The following is a 6,000-nucleotide window of genomic DNA, read 5'->3' as shown; positions in this document are numbered from 1 at the left end:
CAAGTAGCGTCCTAACCGACTTGCAAAAAACGATACATTTACATCATTTAGCAGACGCCTATCCAGAGCTGTATGTATGTATGTATGTATGTATGTATGTATGTATGTATGTATGTATGTATGTATGTATGTATATACACACACACACACACACACACACACACACACACACACATATACAGTGGGGAAAACAAGTATTTGATACACTGCCGATTTTGCAGGTTTTCCTACTTACAAAGCATGTAGAGGTCTGTAATTTTTATCATAGGTACACTTCAACTGTGAGAGACGGAATCTAAAACAAACATCCAGAAAATCACATTGTATGATTTTTTAAGTAATTAATTTGCATTTTATTGCATGACATAAGTATTTGATACATCAGAAAAAGCAGAACTTAATATTTGCCAGAAACCTTTTGTTTGCAATTACAGAGATAATATGTTTCCTGTAGGTTCCTAATTCAGGTTTGCACACAATGCAGCAGGGATTTTGGCCCACTCCCTCCATACAGACCTTCTCCAGATCCTTCAGGTTTCAGGGCTGTCGCTGGACAATACGGACTTTCAGCTCCCCTCCAAAGATTTTCTATTGGGTTCAGGTCTGAGACTGATAGGCCACTCCAGGACCTTGAGATGCTTCTTACGGAGCCACCTCAGTTGCCCTGGCTGTGTGTTTTGGGTCGCGGTCATGGTGGGAAGACCCAGCCACGACCCATCTTCACGGCTCTTACTGGATGGAAGGAGGTTGTTGGCCACTATCCGCGATACATGGCCCCATCCATCCTCCCCTTCAATACGGTGCAGTCGTCCTTGTCCCCTTTGCAGAAAAGCATCCCCAAAGAATGATGTTTCCACCTCCATGCTTCACGGTTGGAATGGTGTTCTTGGGGTTGTACTCTTATCCTTCTTCTTCTCCAAACATGGCGAGTGGAGCTTAGACCCAAAAGCTCTTTATTTTGTCTCATCAGACCACATTACCTTCTCCCCATTCCTCCTCTGGATCATCCAGATGGTCATTGGCAAACTTCAGACGGGCCTGACATGCGCTGGCTTGAGCAGGGGGGACTCCTATGCACGCTGCAGGATTTTAAACTATGATGGCGTAGTGTGTTACTAATGGTTTTCTTTGAGACTGTGGTCCCAGCTCTCTTCAGGCTGACCAGGTCCCGCCGCGGTAGTTCTGGCTGATCCTCACCTTCCTCATGATCATTGGGATGCCCCACAAGGTGAGATATTGCATGGCTTTCCCCAGACGAGGGTGATTGGATCAATATCTTGAACTTTTCCATTTTCTAATAATTGGGCGCCAACAGTTGTTGCCTTCTCACCAAGCTGCTTGCCTAGCTGTCCTGTAGCCCATCCCAGCCTTGTGCAGGTCTACAATTTTATCCCTAATGTCCTTACACACAGCTCTTTCATCTTGGCCATTGTGGAGAGGTTGAAGTCTGTTTGATTGAGTGTGTGGACAGGTGGCTTTTATACAGGTAATTAGTTCAAAACTGGTCCTTGTGTCCAAAAACAAGCCACAAATGGACAGTACCAAAATAAATGGACTAATGATTCTGTCTCTTCAGTAAAATCTCGCAGAGCTGGGAAGATTGTATCCCCAATATAAATAACATTCTATTGGTAGCGCAACATTTTACATAATAATTTTAATTGAAAATTCTGGGTTTTGAATCCGGCCGTTTTTGCGTATCAGTTCATAAACACTATTATGGAATCGGCACGTCAAATCTCTTCCCAACTATTTTGCAATCTATATGAGACGGGCTGTCATTCCTTTGGTCCTTAAATGAAACTGTTATAATTTTTTTTATTTATCACAATTTTCTTTAACCAATTATGTTCTTTAATGCAAATGACAGACAAGTTCCTTTACTTTTCCCCCTTCCACTTTCCTCTTCTATTTTTAATAATGCTGCAATTATTTGCTTGTAGTTTTGGGTAGAGCAGACATCACATGTTTTTGTTACCTGCATGTGTGACATAACTCCACCAGTCCTACCTATGATATCATTTACGATTATATCTTTTTTAAACATTTTGTCAAAATATAGTTTTTTTTAATCAATTAGTATATTTGAGTTTAACTCTTATATTTGTTGCATTATTTGTTCTGTCGCTTTCTGGAGTACTATTTTTGTTGTTACTAACACAGAATAGCCAAGATGTGCGCACTTCAAATCGCTTGGAGAAAATATCCTTTCGATTTCATTCAGCTTTGTTAAATTGTATTCTTCATACTATAAAATAATATTAAATAATGCCACGGAATTCTAAGCAAATCTTGTCTGCTAAATTAACTAGTGTAGCCCACAGCCATTTGGCATAGCCAGATCAGGACCTAACATAGTTCTGGACTACACATACACAAAAAAAATTTATGCACGCATGACTGTAAGTCGCTGAATAAAAGCTGCCTGCTAAATGGCATATTATTATTATTATTATATGTACAACTCAGAGTATGTTATTCTGTTCTTCTGAAATAAGCTACATTTTCTTCATTCATGCTTGTTTAGACGGTCTAAAATAAAGAATCGATTTATTGTGAAGGTGTAGGTTATATTACATAGATTTAGACTTTTTAAATGAAGATGTTCCAAAGGTCTGCATCCGTGGGCTAAATGAGTTTATGTTAATTGTGGTCAATTACGTGAGATCAACAGTTATTTGCTTGAAATCACTGCTGACAAATTTTCATGACTGCCAGCCCTACATATGGCAACACAGTATTGGAGTGTATCCACACCATTTTGCATAAGGCACCGTCTCCATTACTCAAATTACAGATTGGCAAAAAATATATCATGTTGACCATGTGTTTGAGATGCCATCGAGTCCAGCGACTGTGGGACACGTTTTGGTCATGCCAATCTTTGAGTGGCTTCTGGGACCACATTTTTTAGGCATTCTCACATATGTGTAATAAAACCATTAGCCCCAACCTGTTCACTGCTATTTTGACACTCCCTAGATCAGAATGTTCCCACACGTCAGGCGGTCATAAATGCCAGCTTGCCGCCTTGTCCTGACTTGTCCGACTAAAGTTTGACTTAACATGGTCCCCATTCATACAATACGTGAGAGCCTGTCTTTCACTTATGTAACTTGTATATTTTAGTAAGCAGTCAGGTTGGTCTGTTCTAGTGGCCATACATTGTCCTGATAAGTTTAAACTATAACATTTGCTTCAGGAACCTGGTAAAATATCGTTTTTAGTGTGGGCTAGCCACTGCATGGCTCTGAATGCACTGTAAGCATGCAGTCAATGTTACTAACTACCTATGGCTACGAGTGCTTTCAAATCGTATCCTGATGTCAACAGCAGATGAGTTATATTCATAATATAGGCTAACTTAACATCTATTGGAGAAAAACGAAGTTATAATTACTGGCTAGCTATTCAACTAGCATTAGCAGCATTTTCAATGGTGGCATATACAGCTAGCTAACCAGCTAGCAAACAATGGAACAAAAGTATACATTTCGATTCAAAAATAGTCCAACAGGCTCTTCATTTCAGGAATTACAGTTGCAAGTACCCCTGGTGCACTGATCAATTATTTAACCATTTAAACTATTTATTTTTTCATGAAAACTGTCATTTATTGCCACTGCCCTCATTGGCCTCTTTGTGCTTTAAATGAGCTTGTCGAGGCTGGTCGACCCGACTCAACCTGGTTAGTGACAGTTGCTATCCAATGGAATGCTGCGATTGGTTGCCCAAAATTCTGGGGCAGAGCTTAGCGTAAGGGTCAATTCTCAGTTGCTATCCAATGGAGTGTTGCGATTGGCTGCCCAAAATTCTGGGGCAGGACTTAGCGAAGGGTCAATATGCTGAGAGTGGACAGTCTCATGGAGGAGCCCCAGCACCACAGATAAGCACATCACTCCCAGCCAGCATGGCCAGGTCCACAGTTCCTCACCCCAGAGTAGAACTTTTCCCAGACTCCCAGGCTGCAAGTACCCAGTAGTGCCTCGCAGCTTTGCGACACTTAGACCATTAGCCACCCTTGTTGGCTACTACAGAAGAGCCACTCCAAGGAGCTTTCAACTCAGCTTATCGATTCCATTTTGACTACTTAAGCCAAAAGGTTCTGATACTTTTAGCAGACATAGGCCAAGCAGGTTTAAATTACAAATGACACCTCTGGACGCTGGCTTTGAAGACCTTGGAAAGTTAATCTGCTGACCAGAGTGCAGGTAAGATCTGCTTCTCCCAAACACTGTAAGATCGTATTTTATAATTGAGCTAGTCATGTTGGCAATAGAATAAGATTTCAAATTATGCCCACCTGGACTCCAGATTAAGATTTATAATGGACCGTTTTGGATTGAGTAAACAAAAATGGTAATGTGTAAAGAAGGGGATGCAGGGTTGTTCCAAACAAATCAACTACAAGTGTGCTCATCAAGTTCCTCAACAGCACAGCTAGAAGCAACAACAAAAAAGTAATTATAGTTGAAGACTCTTCTTTGAGTCATAAAAGTGCTTTGAAATTATTTAGGAACTGTGCACACTTTGGAGAGGTGTGGCGCTTATTTGGAAAACCAAAGTTAGGCCTCTCACTCAAACCCTTGTAATTATTTTGTCTTATGTTGCACTCACTCCATATTTTAAAAGAATATTCTTTCTCATGTTACTGAATGTATACAGAGTATTTTCAGATTTCATTATCAACAAATGCAGCTAAAAGTACAGTAAATGTAAATTGCACATAAAATCAACAGTGTAATGTTTGAATTCAGTCTTATGTCAGGTGAACTGTTGTGTCCTCACCTTTAGTGTAATAATTTCCCCATAATCTCTAAACTATTCCCTTTTCTCAAATGCTACCATGGTTAGTACATGATTTTCTATCTTTCTTCAGTAGTAGGAAAACATTTCACCTTGGGTCTCATCCATATAGGCCAATTCCCACGAGTGTAAGGGGTTAATTCGGGATTATTTAAATGCAGGTATGATGTGCAAATTGAAATTATCACAATTTGATTTAATCCAAACTAATCAATGCTTTTTTCCATGCAGTTTCAAGATTAAGGTAATTTGACTGTCTATTCCATGGAGATAGAAAGAGGAATCATCTTTGCATCTGTGCCATTATGTCAGATCTGTGCCAGCCTCACGACGCTGCTCATATGCCATCTCCATGTTAAAGTAGTCAATTGTTCTCTTTTTGTGTTTGGAAAAAGCGAATATTGGTAATTTACTGCCACATGCAGTGCTGGAGTCCTGAACCAAATCTTGTCATTCATTTATTGCGGCCACTAGATGGCAGTGATACAGTTTAAAAGCCATTTACAAAACCATTGGCAACCCATAGAGAATGAGGCAACCCAATTTAAAGAAGTAAATGAGGCCCAGTTTTTCAAAACTTGTATCAGATTTCAGCAATTGAATTGGATTATATGTTAGAATTGGGCTTCAAAAGTGGAAAAATACAATTCTGATCCCATACGGGGGTTCGGATTTGCAAATCCAATCTGACCTTTTAAAATCAGAATTAAATGTTGTTTTTATGCTTCAAAACTCAAAAAAAAAAAAAAGGTAGTGATTAGGATAGCTTTGATGCAGAAAATCGAGATAAGCAATCTTGATCCCACTGGAAAGGTGGATTCAGAAAGGTGAAAGCTGTTAAAAAAACCTGTTCAATTGACTGCAGTGTCTTGCAAAAGTTTGACTGCAGTGCCTTGCAAAAGTATTCATCCTTGGTGTTTTTCCTATTTAGTTGCATTACAACCAGTAATTTAAATGGATTTTTATTTGATTTCATGTAATGGACATACAAAAAATAGTCCAAATTGATGAAGTAAAAAAAATATATATACTTGTTTAAAAAAAAACATACTGAAAAAGTGGTGCGTGCATATGTATTCACCCCTTTGCTATGAAGCCCCTAAAAGATCTGGGGCAACCAATTAACTTCTGAAGTCACATAATTAGTTAAATAAAGTCCACCTGTGTGCAATCTAATTGTCACTTGATCCGTCA

This window comes from Coregonus clupeaformis, chromosome 11, assembly GCF_020615455.1.
Source record: "Coregonus clupeaformis isolate EN_2021a chromosome 11, ASM2061545v1, whole genome shotgun sequence".
Lineage (NCBI taxonomy): Eukaryota > Metazoa > Chordata > Actinopteri > Salmoniformes > Salmonidae > Coregonus > Coregonus clupeaformis.
The sequence above is the reverse complement of the archived record's forward strand: the minus strand, read 5'-3'. Positions refer to the sequence as shown.